The 16439-nt window shown below is 48.1% G+C and overlaps 1 protein-coding gene across 12 annotated transcripts in view; it reads left to right on the top strand.

Moving 5' to 3' along the window:
• The first annotated feature begins 512 nt into the window (after window positions 1-512).
• The window catches only part of foxp1b (forkhead box P1b), a 137373-nt gene continuing 121446 nt past the window's right edge, over window positions 513-16439 (top strand). For all 12 annotated transcript variants that reach the window (XR_012929131.1, XR_012929130.1, XM_076047981.1 and 9 more), the window contains exon 1: window positions 513-563. The gene's annotated coding sequence lies outside the window, so the exon portion shown is untranslated. The remainder of the gene's footprint in view (window positions 564-16439) is intronic.

The following is a 16439-nucleotide window of genomic DNA, read 5'->3' as shown; positions in this document are numbered from 1 at the left end:
GAAGGCTGTAATTAACCGGCGCTGGATCTAAGGTTAGCGCCGAGCGGTGTTTAAACGCAATTAGTACATTAGCTCTCAAATGAATTTGGACTCAGTTACAGCTTTTCGGAACGTGTCATTATTTGTTTAATCAAGGGAGTCCTCGTTTGAGATGCTAAATATGAGTCCACAGATATGTAGAGGAGGCGGCGGCGGCGGCGGCGGCGGTGGGGAGCGATTTAATTCTGCTTTAATGAATATTCATTTCAAAGCGACCTGTTTTTTTTTTTTCTCCTGTCCCTCCACTTTATTGCTTTCCTACCCAGCCCAGAGCTGTGTGTGTGTGTGTGTGTGTGTGTGTGTGTGTGTGTGTGTGTGTGTGTGTGTGTGTGTGAGAGAGTGTGCATCCTTACACACTCACATGGACTTAATAGCATCTGCAGCGACTCGGCTGCTGCTGTTTAATCAGTCGGCCTGTTTTGCCTCCTCGCCTGGTCACCTCCCTCACGTCTTTCTTCTTCTTCTTCTTCTCTCCTCCAGCCTGGAGACTCCAGCGGCGACGTCCTGCGGCGCCACAGATCAGAGTAAGTACAGACAACGCCGATGGATTGTTAACCTGCAGCTCGGCTTTTCCTCCTAATTATTAACCGTGGTGGATTTGGACAGAAGTTGTTGTGTGTTGTGAGGATTTTTGCACGGCGGCCGCACGTTTCCAGCGCTCTGGTGCGGTACGAAGGCGGCGGGCTGTCCGGCCGGCCCTCCTCCTCCTCGCCGCCGTCGCTCCTCCTGTGTGCTGTGTAAACAAGTCAAAAACAAACAATGACCCTGAGCGCCGTCGGCGCAGCAAAAACAATTTTCAAAGCCCGCCGTGTAGTGTCAACACGGCACGCGGCTAACCTTCATGAATCTGGAAAGATTTCACCTTCACCCCCCCCCCCCCTCCCCACCTCCACTCCGCCCCCCCGCTCTGTTTGTTTCACGCTCCACTTCGACCTTGGACACATATAGTTTACATCCCTCCAGGTGGATGCAGCTCTGGGTCTGTGCTGACACTGGAAGGCCCGTCATGTCACCGCCGAGTGAGATATTTATGGTTTATGACGCACGTACACACACACACACACACACACACGTGTGCACGCATAAACCAGGGTAAACTCGGACATTGTTGTGATTAAAAATACGGCTCGGCAGTCCAATTGAAAGGTGAGGCTGATGTTTTCACCTCAAATCGACTTCATCCTCACGACACAACCAATGGAACATTTCCTCAATCGGAACGAGGCGAACCCGTACAAATATAATGACAATAACGACAAAGGAAACCCAAGACAAAACAAGAGAGTTGCGCGGCGCCGCCCTGTGGCAAGCCGCCACGTGCAACGCTGAGCACCTCAAGTGCCGAAAGCAGCCGGCAGTGAAGCTCCGCCACTTTTTCCCAAGTGGAGTTTAGGGTTGAGATCCAGTCAAGCAAACTTTTAAGTCCACTCTTGGAAAGCGGCAGAAGGTGGTTGAGAGGATTGCAGGAGTTCACGTCAACATGCCAAGTTCCAATTCTTTATTCTTGCAGGTCAGCTGACGATAGCCAATAGGAGCGCTGCTCTCGGACAACGTCGCGTCGACCTCGCGTCAGCAGAGTTTATTCTGCACACCTGTTCCTGTCCTCCGTGCAGCGGTTTGCACGTAAAATTCTCTTTTGAAAAAGTCAAAAGCCGTTCATGTGTAGCACAATACTCTCCTAAGACTGAATGAAATCTAAACTATTTTGTTTGCAGCATAATTACGTACTGTATATCTTGCTCGTACATTTAATGTCTTCAGTATGGATCTGTGGTGTGTGTGGTGTAGAAAGTTGTAAAGAAAAAAAAAAAGAAATGCATGAAAAGGTGTCCAAACTTTTGACTGGTAGTGAAGGTTCATTGGTTAGCCGTTAGCCGTTAGCCGTTAGCCGTTATCCTCCTGCAAGCACGTGAGCCGTGAGCAGACGTTGTGAACGGCGTCATTTAAAAAACAGAAACAAAAAAACTCTCAAAAAAAACATTGTTTATAAAAGCGAAAACAGACTTTTGCACCTGCAGTTCTTTGCTCTTCACCTCTGCAAAAAACTGCCAACGTTGCAGCAGCTACGATAACCTTTTCAACAGCCGCTAGGCTAACAGTCACTTCCTGTGTTTCTTCTTCTTCTTCTGTGTGTGTGTGTGTGTGGTTTTTTTATTTAATTTTATTTTTTTAGGTTTTTTGCAGCAATTGTTTTGCCACTTTGTACGAGCTCAAAGCACGCCTAATGGTTATCTAACCACTCGGAGTGTCACGAAATACCTCTGATTCTCAACCCCCCCCCCAAAAAACAAACAAACAAACAAACAACTAAATAAATAAAAGCCTAAGTTTAAGATAAAAGCACGCGTCAAAGCCACTCCTATCAGGAAGAGTAACGAGATGGTGTTCCAGCGAGCGCCAGCGTCAGAGTGTAAACACAGTTTTGCAGCAGATTTTCTCAGACGGGCGCCGTGTGTGTATCCAGTGATGAATATTCATATTCCTGTTTCGCAGACTGCGCTGCCTGTTTGAGCTCCTCTTGCTTTGAGCCGGGGTGACTGCAGGCCGACGTTGAACCCGTTTTTTTTTTTTTTTTCATTTTTATTTATTTTTTTCATTTTTTTTTTTTTAATAAAGCCCAGCTGCTGAATGATCAAATAGTGTCTCTAATTAAGGCCTTAGCGTACAAGCGTGTAAAACTCTCGGAGGAATCCTAACAACCTGTGATATTTCCAGAGGAATTTGCAGCACCGTTCTGGTGTCGGTTGTGTGTGTGTGTGTGTGTGTGTGTGTATTGGGGGGGGGGTTTGGTGGGGGTGGGGTGGGTAGTGCTGGGGTAGTGTGGCAAGTCAACATGTTGTTCGCATCCGTGTCAGATTGAGGCTAATGAAGGCCCGGCTGATCCTTGCATGCGAGCCTTAAGCAAATGATCCGTCTTTGAATAAATCAGAGTCCCGTGGCGCCGCCGCCGCCGCCAAACCTCACCGCCCCCCCGCCCCATCCCTCTCCCTCACTCCCGCCCCTCCCCCGCCCGCCAATGCCACGTGTTAATTTTCCCGCGGTCTGACGAGGCCGATCGCAACGGCGGTCACGCTGTCGGATCACGACGTGCACCGCCGCCGAGCCGAGCCGGAACTGTGACTGCGGTGACGACCTGAACCAGCCCATCGTTTCCACGTCCTCCCTGCGCCTACAGAGAGAGAGAGAGTAGGTGGAAACTATGAGTGTTGTGTCGTTGTTGGATGTAAATGAGCCGTCTCAAATATTTTCCCCGCCCTCTTAAAGAGGGATCGCATTTACATAACAGGACGACGCTTTGGCTCTCATGCAAATGCATTGGGGCCTCGCTCGGTCGCAATTTCTTTTTTTTTTTGTTTTGCTTTTTTTTGTTTTTTTTTGTTTTTCTGTCAAACGACACGTTTTCGACATCAGCGGGACGCTCGCCTAAAGGGGAAATGACGAGGTGCCGAAAAGTAACAAAGACAAGGGAGAAAAACGAGTGGAAAATGTAAACTTTTTTTTTTCTTTTCTGTGGCTGTGTTTCGGGGCCCACTTTGCATGTGAATGAATCCTGAACGTGTAATTACAAGGCACTTTTGAATATCGATCGGAGAGACAAGGACGTAGTGGAAATGAAGCACTTGTGACTGCAGCCCCCCCCCCCACTCACCCCCCCCACCTGGTCCACGGCTACTGTAACAAGCCATTAATAAATACCTCTCTGCCTCTTTAGTGCCGCTGCTGCCTCGCCGCCCAGTGAAACAATGTCGTTTCATTTTCGCTGATGTAGCATCGGCGCCTCCTAGACGGATGGATGGAAAGGATCCAATTAGCCACGGTCATTGCTCATGTATTCAAGCTGACGGTGGGAATCTTACGCAGGAATGTACCTGATGTTTTTTTTCTGTTTCATTTTTTTTTTCCCCATTTCCCCCCCCCCCCCCCCCCCTGCCCCCCCATTTTTTTGGGCCAGTTTCGTGAAAGCACTTTAAAGGGCCATAAAGAGCCCATTGTGCAGAAGGCTGCCTCGGATATCGCTGGTTTGATTTACAGGCGGAGGAGGTTTTTTTGCTATTTGGACACGAGAGGACGGGGATTTCATTTCGTTGGAGGTATTTGTCCTGGGAATTGTCCTGTTTTAGGATAAGAAGTCGCCTGCATTGTTATCAGTGTCTCGAACCGTGTTGGCTCGGAAAGTCCAAACAAACCAACATTGAAAAGTCCACAACTGCTGTTTCTGTAAGTGCACGATGCCTTTCTGAGGCTGCCGTGCGACCGTCGCCCAGCCAGCCAGCGGCCATTCACTCAGTGGATGTGAGTCCACACACCACCAACCAAGGACTTTTTCTCCTTCCAAAGACAGGAGATAGAAGATAATCGTCATTCTGTTCAGCAACCCAGCATGGAAAATGTGTTGACTTCCTGTGGTGGTTAGTAGAAAACACTTCAGATGGTTCTAAGTCCAGTCATCTCGGAAGTAGCTTGCCAGATGGACTTTGTAAAGCTTTCCTCCGGGCTCTTCACCAGATGGATGATTCAGAAAATCAACCAACAAATTTCCCCAAACATTCTCAGCCAACAATAAACCTTCTGAGTCCCGCCTGGTGTCACTCGCACCCCGACGCCCACACGTTGTTGCAGAAGTGACACGGGCCGTCGCTCCCAGTCCCTCCCCCCTACCCCCCCCCTCCACCTTTCGCACGCCGCGTGCCGAGCCTGTTTGTAGCCGAAGAGACGGCTGAGGCGCTCGTCTCGGCCGCAACGCGACGTGACAAGCAGCAGATGTGTCACACAGGCTGAAATCAAAAAACGGCCGCTCGCCTCCGACGGAGTCGCGCTCGCCGTCGAGACGCGGCGGCGCCCGGCTGGCAGATGAGACGAAGCGGCGGCTCGGCCCGCTCCCAGCTTCCTGTCGGGGGGGACGGGGGACGGGGGAGGGGGCGGAGGGTGGGGACGAGGGGGGAGGTGAGGAGGGTGAGGGGGGCGGGGAGCTCGCCCGCCCGCCGTGAACACGCTCACATTCAAAGGGCGTCACATCAGCCGGCTGACAGGTAGGCTCACAGTCAGACAACAGCCACAGGCGGGAGCTCAGACGCGCGGCACCACAAAGACACAATCACGTCATGTGACATCACTCTGGACGTGGCGGCGGCGGCGGCAGCGGCTTTATTTTTCTCACTTTTGGAAAGAAGTTGAGGCTGAAAAAAAAGAAAATTCCACAAGTGCCAGCGAGACGCTTTGGACTGGCGGCAGCTGCCACTGACTGACTGACTGACTGACTGACAGTGACTAACTGACTGACTGACTGACTCACTCTCTGATTGACCTGACTGACTGACTTGACTGACTTGACTGACTGACTGAATTACTAACTGACTGACTGACTGACTCACTTATTGACTGACTGACTCACTCGCTGACTGACTGATTGACTCACTGATTGACTGACATAGTGACAGACTGACTGACTGACTGACTGACTCAATTACTAACTGACAGACTGACTGACTCACTCACTGACTGACTCACTGGCTCACTGACTCACTCACGGACTGACTCACTGACACCGGCTCCACGGCCTGGATTTCTGCACCTGCCCTGCAGTGTATTTGCTCCTCATCTGGGAAGCTGACAGCTGCGCAGGTGCCAGGACAAACTCGGCAAACCAAACATGACCTTCAAGTTGAAGCACATATTTAACCAGAACACGCACCGCGCAAACTGGGTATCGCTTTGGATCGCACCTACCCTTGCACTGCTGTTTTCATGTGATACACCTGTCAGAGGTGGAGGACGCATCTCATCAAGAGGAGGTAGAGGAGGGGGGTTTGGGGAGATGGGGTGGAGGACCTTTATTGGTCCTCTGCCCCCTGCAGGAGGCCGCCACCCCCTCGTCCTGGTCTCAATTAAACAACAAAAACAGGCACATTGGCGCAAATAAGTCTCAGCAATCAAAGTCCTGGATGACAGTGTTTCCATGTAAACAGGGTTTCCTCTGTGTGCATGTAAACGCTGCATCCCCACCAGGATCAGGCTCGTAACTCGCATCGTAAAAAACTAGCAGCCGCCGCCGCTGCCGCCGCCGCCGCCGCCGATGCTCCCAGCTGGTTTAAACCGCCCAGTAACCCCACGATACCGAGGCTGGCGGGCCCGGCGAAGAAATTAGTAATGATCCGTCGCCGCAGTGAGCGAAGGTGAAGCAACAGCTGCTGGACTCGGCGCGCAGCGTCTGTCACCCCGCGTGTGTTTACCGCTCAGACAGAAACAGCAGAGTTTGTATCCGTCGCCGCTGTAATTGAGCCATTTTCCCAGAGGGGCGGCAGCAACCTGCACTAAGTTATTGTCCAACTTTCCATTAAAGCTGCGTGTGTGTGTGTGTGTGTGTGTGTGTGTAGGGGGGCCTCTCCTGATAGTAATCACGCCCAGCAACGCCACTATGTAAATACGGCTTATCAGCATCACCGATTTGGTTAAGTGCTGCATACGTGGGTGATTCACATGTTGGGCTTCCCGGCTCTGACACCACCCTTGTGCAGTCGGCATTTATTAAACGTGTGTGTGTGTGTGTGTGTGTGTGTGTGTGTGTGTGTGTGCGTTGCATTGCTAACAAGTGCGCGCGTAAAGCAAGAACATGGAAATAACGGCGTGTCAAAGCAACACTGTACAAAATAAAGATGCAAATCTGGTCCTCCAGCAGCCTCATCGGCCGACTCGCTCTGACCGCCGCGAGTTGGCCGTATGCAAATGGCAGCGGCGACTTCTCGATCTGATGCGCCGCCGTTTAAATATTCAAATGTCAGCAGCAAAATGTTGCACTGCGTCGCCGCGGCTTTTAGTATTTGCGTGCGTCTTTTTTTTTCTTTCTTTTTTTTTTTTTTTTTTTGTGTTTAGCGGCCGCGGGCGTCCGAGGTGTGAGAGACGCGGAAGGAATGGGCCGAGGGAGGCGGGAGGCCGTCGACGAGGCTTTAAACGCAAATGTAGCGCGTTTAAAATTAATATTTCATCGTGATGAAGTTAACAACGGCGCGGCGCTAGCGTGCAGTCCGACTGGGGGTTCTTGTTTGTAGTGTCACGTGGGAACACGGGGCCGCAGCAGTTGGATTTTCAAATGCAAAATGATGACGATTGCTTTCGTAGCAATTGTTAAAAATGAATAACAACAAAGACGCGGCTTCCACTCTGGTTTTTAATATGAAATAAAATCGGCGTAAAATAAAACACCCAGTTTTGTAAAACGGAATGAAAGAACTTGGAGGAGTTTATCACCAATACTGCTACCTGCCACCAGGGGGCAAACACATTTTTGTAAAGATGAGATCTAGATTTCAGAATTGGCTTTTTCCCCTCCTAGTTCCAGAGTGTGGGGCGAAAGTGTTCGGTCCGAAGCCAAGCACATAAACCACGTAGGGCTGCCATGCAGAAACAGTCCACAAAATCATTCTGTAAAAGGCCCTCTTATCCTCTTGACCTTGGCAGTGATGCTGGAGGTCAGACAGTGAGCGGAGACACGGAGGGACAGGAGGGCAGTCCGAGACCCTGACAGGGTTCAACATGGTGAAATATTGCTGGTACAATCTGCGGGCACCAACAAATCACGGCAAAAAATAAATATAAAAAAAATAAGTTATTAATTCCAGCTGCTGTTTAATAACAGCCCGCTGTAATGAATAATTGAAGCGCAAAGGAAGGCCGTCACTGGCCTTTCTTTCCTCGTCGTGTTTAAATTTAGCCCTGTGTCACTGTCCAGCGAGTGATTAATAGTTTTTCAGCCTCGGCCATACGTCTCTATGAAATATCTCCTTCCATCTGTCATTAAAATGCACATGGAAATTGGCCGGGGTTTCAATCAGGGGAGCGTAACTTGGACTGAAAAAAAAGAAAAGGAAAATTAGCGAAGGAAATAGTCACAGAGATAGACTTGCAACGCAGGTGTGTGTGTGTGTGTGTGTGTGTGTGTGTGTGTGTGTGTGTGTGTGTGTGTGTGTGTGTGTGTGTAGGATTTCATTAGGGGAATTAGCCTTGGTAGCTCTCTGCAGCTGTATTCTGAGCCCACATCCATCTGTTTAAGAGCTGAGAGAAAAAAATTGAAAAAAAAAAAGGCAGATTAAAAGCAGATAATCAGTATAATCAGTTTTCTGTAATTCTTGAGCCACTGTGAGGTTTAACTAAAACTGTGTTTGAAAACCAGCTGGGAGCAAAGTGAAGCCTTTAATGTTGTTGTTGCTGCTTCTCATTATTTAACCAGGATGTTGCTCTGTGCTGTTTAGTGCAGTCGCAGCATCTACGCTAACCTGTCCCGCAGCAGCCAGCCTCGTCATTGGCTCTCCTTTGCTTTGTTTTTTTTTTATTTCCTACCCCCCCCCCCCCCACACACACACACACACACACCCTCTCCTCCCCCTGCAAAAAAAGCTGTCTTCTTTCTATGTCATTTGATTGAGACTTCACACAAGGCACGCAGTTCATCCCCAAAAGTGGGTTTAAATGAACCTGAAGAATGCGGTGGAGGGGAGGGAGGGGGGGTTCGAGGGGAGGTGGAAGAAGGGGTGGGGAGGGGTGGGTGGGGGGCGACCACGAGGGGTCGAGATTGGCTTCCCTGTCAAATAAAGATTAGGCCCTTATTTCACCATCTAATCCCTGTAAATCTCTTACGGAGGGAACTTGGACACCTCGGGGGCTGGAGGCGGCGCAGAGGCTTCACGGCCGGCACGTCTGCCCTGATCTGCCCAGTGGAGGCAGCAAATCTGTGTCAGTCAGAGCATTTATGTCTGGATTACAAAGCAGGTTTAAGGTGAAACAATTAGGGTTGCGTTACTCCAGTGTGTTTTTCCACTTTTTCCATCTTTTTTTTTTCTTCTTTTTTTTTTGCTCTAATAACCCACGGATGTGATGCGGGCAGGAATGCTAACGCTAGGTAACTAGCGCTACGGTGGGCGACTTCCTCACTTCTTCTTCTGGATTTTTGTTACAGAGTGTCTGCAGCTTACACCCCCCCATCCAACCAATACGCAGAACATTCTTTCTATTGAATAAATAATGATTGCATTGAATTATTGAGGGAAGATAATTTCTGATCAGATTAATATTAACTCCCCGTGAAATATTAATGGCCCAATGTTGAAAACGATGAACTTACAGAACCATTAATATAATCATAAACAGACATTGAGGGAGGAAAAAAAAAAGCAGCTTCAAAGCAGCTTCCCACCAGGTGGCTGAATATGAAATATGGCTGCTAGTCGCTTTTGTGCTTTGGACTCTGGGCCGCCGTCATTGGCCAGTCCTGCCTCGGGGGCGGGGTCACCAGGGGTTGGCCCACCGCCGCTTCTGTCCGCAGGTTATCGTTGTCACCTTGTCCACACGCCACCTGAACTCTGGCCAAGGAGGGGAGGAAGCTGCGGAGGCGTTCTGCTGTTAATATCTGAGTCCAGCCCCCCCTTTTCTTTCACCCCTACTCACCGCTGGCTCCGCCCCCCAGGACGCTGCCGTCTCAACCCCAATGAAAAGCCGCTGCCTGCTTCAGCTTTTCTTCTTCTTCTTCTTCTTCTTCTTCTTCTTCTTCTTCTCTCTGGGTGTCACTTCAGTAGAATGCAGCCGCAGAGCGCCGGCCAGGTTCGGCTTTGACCTTTTGTCCCTTTTGATTAAAACTCTCTTTAGATATTCAGCAAAAATTTGATATTTGTCATTCTTTGGTTTGCCGGCCGCCGATTGTATTCATAAAATATGGAAATCAGGAAAGAAAATAAACCATTATTGGAGCACAATGTCGGGCACCTAGAAAAATGTGGCGGCGTTAATTATGTTTTAAATGCTAATGCCAGCAAAGAGCACAATAAGCGAGACATGAAAGAGTCGCCTATTCAAAATCTGATAGCCAGGGAGAAGCAAATTATTTCAAATATTTGATATTTAAATTATTTTCAAATGAACAGAGACATGAGTCGAGCGGAGGCGTGTAGTTTCCCCTGGTGATCCTCCGGGCGTCTTTGTTTCCTCGCCGTGTCTCCAGCTCATTAATGTTCTGAGCGTGTGAGAGAACCAGACCGTCCTCGCGAACCGCCAGCCAGGCGGCGACACCTCGGGCCCAACACACACAGAGCGCGGCGCGCACGCACCATACAGCCAAACACACACACACACACACACACACACACACACACACACACACGCACAGAGAGAAGAAGACGGAGAAGAAGAAAAAAAAAAAAAAGAATCCCTCAGCTGTTTAAAGTCCAGCGGCTCTTTCAGGAAGTGGCGGCCGCCGAGCTGTCCTGATTAAAATGACAATAGTCTAATTAAGTCGACCTCAGCCTGCCTGCACTGCAACGGCTGATGGCTCGCCAGCGCCCGTTTGAAAACCCTTTGTCTGCGCATCGTTCGCAGGGAAGAAAAAAAAATAGAAAAAAAAAAATAAAAACGACTTCCACCCCCCAAGCAAAACGCCTCAACCCCATTTGACGAGGTTTCCTAATGGCAATTATTTCTCATAAGCTAATTAAATCCGGGCAAAGTTTTCCTTTTTTTTTTCCTTTTCTTTTCTCTCCTCCTCGCCTCCCGTTAGAAATCCCACAGTGCAACTCTCCAGGGATTTGTCAGTGGAGGGGTATCACACTCTCTTTAAGCCAATCATTTTGGATTATTTACAAGGCCAGAGCCTTGTTTGTACGTTCAGTCTAGTTTTACATCAAAGATTCTTTTTCTTCCCTTTTAAAATCAGTCACTCTTCATTGTAAAAGTCTCCCATAATGTGCAGACTGAGCAGGGCCCCGTGTGGAACATTAATCATTCATCAGTATGTGGAATTAGAAAACGTGCTCGTCGCTCCACAAGCAAAGTCATTTTAAACATGTCTGTATTTTTATAAAATGAAAGCAAAATCACAGAGACAATAATCTGCAAATGATGCAAAAAGGAAGAAAAGTCCGCCCTTTACTTCTTCTGCACGCTTCATTTCTGAAATGTGTGCAAAAAAAAAACCCAAACCGCTTGGTTGTGGAATATCAGCCCTTTGTGATGTCACAAGGTGCACCGAGTCCTCTCGCAGGTCAGTGTCAGCACTTCAGGGCTCCAGTGTTGTTTAACATGAATATGTGTCTAATTGTTAAAGACCATCCTGTAGATTTCACTCACTCAACCTAGTATGCTGAAGGTGCAGTTCTGGAAACTAGCCCTTTGTGATGTCACTAAGGGCACATACGTTACAGCCAGGTCAGTAACCGTATCTCCAGCCAGGTGTTGGCTCCACCCTTTTTTTTTTTTTTTTTCCTTCTGAACAGGCAAAAGGTCCCACAAAGCATCAGTTTTAGCAGGAGGCTGTAAACAGAGGGCTAAATGTGCTGTTTTCTGGAGATGTGTCCAGTGGCTCCACTGCAATGAAAAACAAAGATCTGATCATCATGTGGGACCTTCAGTTATCTCAGCATGTGTGCGCAGTCAGCATGTTGGCATCAGGCCTCGCTGGCCAATCAGAGAGCAGCTTCGCCGCTGGAGCGTCAGGACTTCTCAGCTCAAACTCTTTCATCCTTGTGAGATTTTGAAAATGTGCCTCCGTGATTCCTTTTGCGATGTGTGATTGACTCATCAAAAGTGCGGAGAGGAGACCAGCAACATTTCTTTTTTCCATTTTTTTTAATTTTTTATTTTTTTAAAAGGGCGTAAAAATCCTTTAATGACTGAAAGAAGAAGCTGCTTTTTGTTCTATTCTCCTTGTGTTGGTGATTAGGGTCTGTGGGGAGATAATTACGCTTTAGTCTGGAGTTAATGAAACGAAAACTTCTCTCTTCTCGCCGAAAAGGGATGGAGGGATCTTTTGTGTCGCTATCTGCAGACATCTCCCACCCTTGACGAGGCGCTCCGAGGATTCGTCTTTTTGCTTCAGAGGTTGCAGCCGCCGCCGCCGCCACCACCGCGGCCCGTCAGTCGGTCGCTGGCGCCGGCGATCAGTGAGTGAAGCTGTCGACGTCTCACCGCTGCACTGTCGCGTCTCGCCCGGGGAGAAACATCACAAGGGCTCACAGGATGTTGGAGAATCAGTTGAAGAAAAGAAAAGAAAAGAAAAGAAAAGAAAATCATCCTCGCAAAGGGAAAACGTACGCCGGCGTCGTGACGGCCGTCCACCTCGCCAGGTTTGAGTTTGGGTCATGTGACTTGAGGCCCCGCCTTTCAAAGTTTTATTTTTTCAATCAGTTTTTCTATTGGAAGACCTATGAAATATAGCATTAGATAACATATTGTACAGTAAATACATCACCCCCCCCCCTCTTCCCACCCCACCACAAGATCACATGTATTGATTACACAGTTACAGATTCAGCAGAACAACTCCCTGTCCCCCCACCCGTCACCTGCACACACACACACACACACACACACACACACACACACTGCATGGTCACACTGCACACACTCTGGAACCAAGTTCTTGAATTGTCTTTAATGTCGGACCCAATGCGTTGGAGCCACCAACCATCATTTCATCACGTGCTCAGCAGCGCCACCACTAGGTGACCAAACCGCTGCCGTTATTATCTTCCGCTGATAATTGGCTCCAACAATGGAATGCACCCCCCCACTCCCGAAGCTTTGAAACCCAACACACTGTTTATTTTCCAGAGGTCTCATGAAGCCAAACCCCTCCCCCCACCCCTCCCCCACCCTTTTTTTTTTACAGTCCCTGTTTAGCCTCACCCCCCCCCCTCCTCCCCTCCCCCACCTTCAGCTCCTGTGATCCACTTGAGAAGGTTTTCACATGAAAATGACATATTTGACCAGCCACATCAGTATGTGTCACTCAGCGTCGGAGTCCTCTGGCTGATTGACCCCTCCCTCTCTCCCTCTCTACCTCCCTTCCTCCCTCCCTCTACCCCCCCGCTCTATCTCCTCACACTCTCCCTTGCATTCTACACTCTCAAACAAACAAATTAGTAAACGGTGTGGACAGACGTTGAGACGCTGGAGTCATGATCATCTGATGGAATTCAGTTTGCACATTTTCAGCAGGTGCGTCAAAGAAAAGCATGTGAGTTTAAAAAAAAAAATAAAAGCGAAAAAAAAAAAAAAAAAATGAAACCACCAAAAGGTGCGTGTCTTTTTTTTTGGAGCTAAAGGGAAACCCTCATCAAAAAAAAAAGAGGACCCGACCCACTTTAATTAATTAAAATTGATTTATTAATTAGTCTTTCAGGTTGTGATTAAGCTGCCGTGTCAGGTTGAGCTCTTCATGCTCGGTCACATCCTCAGTGCAGAGAGAATTTCAGACAGACAAAGAAATTTTAATCATACACAAAATAATTTGGGAAATCATTTTTTTTCTTTGACTCGAGAATGCTGAACCGCTTTTTGTAGCGTGTATATATATATATATGTGTGTGTGTGTGTGTGTGTGTGTGTGTGTATATGTACACAAATATGTATATATATATGTGTTGGGATGTATATATATATATATTTCTAAATATTTATATGGACAGATAGATTTCTCCCCCCTGCTCCTCCTTGGCTGTGTGGTGCTTTGTGTAACTGTGTTGATGTTCATTTGTTCTGCCTGTTCTGCTCTAATTAGAAGAGGCCGGGACAGGTAGGGCTCTCAGCGGGGACCTGCTCCACGCCGGCTCCTCATTCGCTGACTGTTTGTGTTTATGCAAAGGCAGGGCAGGGGGGAGTGGGGGGCATCTGAGGGGAGGGGTGGGCAGAGTGAAGGTGGGAGGGGTCAGATGTGTATGTATGTGAGTGTTGGGGGGATTGGGGGGGGGGGGGTCTTGCTGCATTTTTAATCTTTCTTTCTGTTGTCTGAAGACCACATACCTCCAGTCCCCTCTTTATCACTCTCTCTCTCTCTCTCTCTCTCTCTCTCTCTCTCTCTTTCTCTCTCTCTCACACACACACACACACTCACATACTCACTCACTCACTCACTCACTGAGGCACTCCATACCTGCTCCTTCCACTGGCTGCTGCCTCCCGCCCTCCCACTGCTCCCCCCTCCCTCCCTCTCTCTCCCATTCAGCCGAGGATCTGTAAACAGTCGGCTGCTCGGACAAAATCTGCATCCAAACACAGTTGCATGAACACGATGACAGTCAGTGTTGGTGGGTGAGTCTGTTAACATTTCATTGTCTTTCCACACAATCTTTCACTTTTATTATTTATTTTTTTCTTTAACCCTCCTCCCTTTTTTTCCTCCTTCCTCCTTTTTGTCGCCTTTTATGGGATCTAGTTGGAGTGTGTGTGGGTGTGTGTGTGTGTGTGTTTGTGTGTGTACGCACGATACGGGTTTATTTTATAGGTGTGTTCTGTAAGTGATTGACAGAGTTGTGGGTGTTTATATAAAGTGTGGAAAAAGTGTGTGTGTGTGTGTGTGTGTAAACAGACACTCGGGTCACTGGCTCTGCTGCTTGACACCCTCCCGCTGAAACCATCAGAACATTCTTCTTTGGTCACTCAGTTCTACAGCGTGTTGAATGACTCTCCTGCTTCGGCTTTGCGAAATTTTATCTGTTTATTATTTTACGATTATCTGTCTTCCCTGTCATCTCCTGAGGTTTAGTCAGCGAGAGCTGCTGTCGCGATAAACTGCTGCTTATTTTTATTCTGCCAGAAGTTTGGTGTCCCTCCACTCTTCCCACCTTTGTTGCAAGTGAGGTGTTTGTAAGGGGTTTTAGTTTTGAGCGTAAATGCTTTTGTACCAATCAGAACGGCTTCATTTGTAGAGGCCTTGTGGTTAAAATACAGCCTGTGAGTCTCATTCTAGTCAGTTTTTATGTGGATTAGAGTGAGAATGATGAGCCTCTTGTTCAAGAGATGTTCCTCCACCATCACCTGCTATTAGAGGAATCTGTAGCTGTACTGACATTAACAGGGCCTGTGGGCATAGAGGAACTGGACTGTGTGAGTGGGAACCGTCTGGCGGTCCGATGGACGACACAAAGTTGGAACGGTGCCTCAGTTTGTTGAAGGAGAGGATTGCATGACGTAGCGCTGGACGTTCACCATCAGGGCTGATGGTTTGGGACTCGATGGAGCTGCTTTGACCTGATGACTCTGTGGACTCCAGGCAGGGGGAACCGTCAGAAAAACTGTTGACCAGTGTTGCCCATTGTGTTTTGCCTCTTTGGACCTTTAGACTTCTCAGGACTCATAGGAGAAGAACTTTGAGGAGGGGAGGAACCCCGTTGGTTGGCTAATGAATGGGACCGACTATACCTCACTTCACTCTTCACTAATATATCTTCTACGAATCCCTCTGGCCTCGAACGTGTCATCAAAAAGCCCGGCATACAGTTTCCAAAAGACTTCTGTGCAGTGGGGGGAGATGTGTCATGTGGTTTCTTTTGTCTAATGTTGATATGAAATATGTCAGTAAGGAAAGAGAAACCCATTCATTTTAAATGTCATGTGAAAAACCAAGAACACAGTCCGTGTGATGGTAAAATGAATATGAAAGCTGTAAAAAGAAAATACAATTGGGGACCAAACCCACAGATTTCTCTCGCCCAGCCGTGTTGTGACGCCCCCTAGTTCCGCCTGTGCAACTTTTAATCCCAAGTTGCGGCTTTCCTGCAGACACAATAATCCACAAAGTGCAGGTTTTCTTCCTCTGATATTCTGATGTTTATCTGACTTTTTCCCCGGTGGATCAATAGCTTAGGCTCCGTTCAGGCGTTGCTGGAGTGTGCGCTGGATATCGGGACTTTCTGCTCTGACTGAGCTCATTGTAGTCGTGTCAAGAAAATGTGTGGCCTTGTTTGTTTTGGTTTAGGAGTGAAATTCCGCTTCCTTGGTATTAAGGCGGCAAAGCTGTGTGCTCTCTGTGTACTTTGCTCTTAGCTCAGCAAAATGTGAAGGCAGCTCCAAAGTATCTGGGGGGATCAGACAGGCCTGACATTCACCAGACTGCACTGTTGCCTTTTAAGCTAAGCAGAAAAAAAGAATCGAGGGTGAAAAAAAAACACAACAGCCAGAATGAGGGTCGGCCGGATTGAAGTTGGCTTTAATTGGTAGCTTTGGAGTCTGTTTGCGTGTCAGAAAGTGCTGTTGTTTACAGTCTGCCTGCATTTTACAATGTAATGCCCAGAACCTGCCAATCACATCAAAACAAGAGCAAAAAAAGTGTGTTTTCTTTCCTTTTTTTTCTCCCTCAAACGCTGACTTTGTTCCCATCTTTACGAGACTTAGCCATGTGTTTCGTTTAATCGCTCCCTCTTAATAAAAAGAAGAAAAGACGCAGAAAAAAAGGGCTGCAGTCGGCTCTTGGCAGCTCGCATCGTACAGTAAGCAGCTGCGTTTGCCGAGAAGTGAGTCATGCTGGAGATTTTCCTGTGTTTCGGAGGGCAGACAGCGACTTGGAAAATCTCCTGCACACACCCTGAAAACAAACAGCTGTGACCCTGTTGTGCACATATCAGCGACGCTCCACATCCAGA

The sequence above is a fragment of the Nelusetta ayraudi genome, unplaced genomic scaffold (genome assembly GCF_046127955.1).
Source record: "Nelusetta ayraudi isolate G7.1 ecotype Tasmania unplaced genomic scaffold, CSIRO-AGI_Nayr_v1 ptg000096l, whole genome shotgun sequence".
NCBI lineage: Eukaryota > Metazoa > Chordata > Actinopteri > Tetraodontiformes > Monacanthidae > Nelusetta > Nelusetta ayraudi.
Note: the sequence above shows the minus strand (reverse complement) of the source record. Positions and strands in the feature narration are given on the sequence as shown.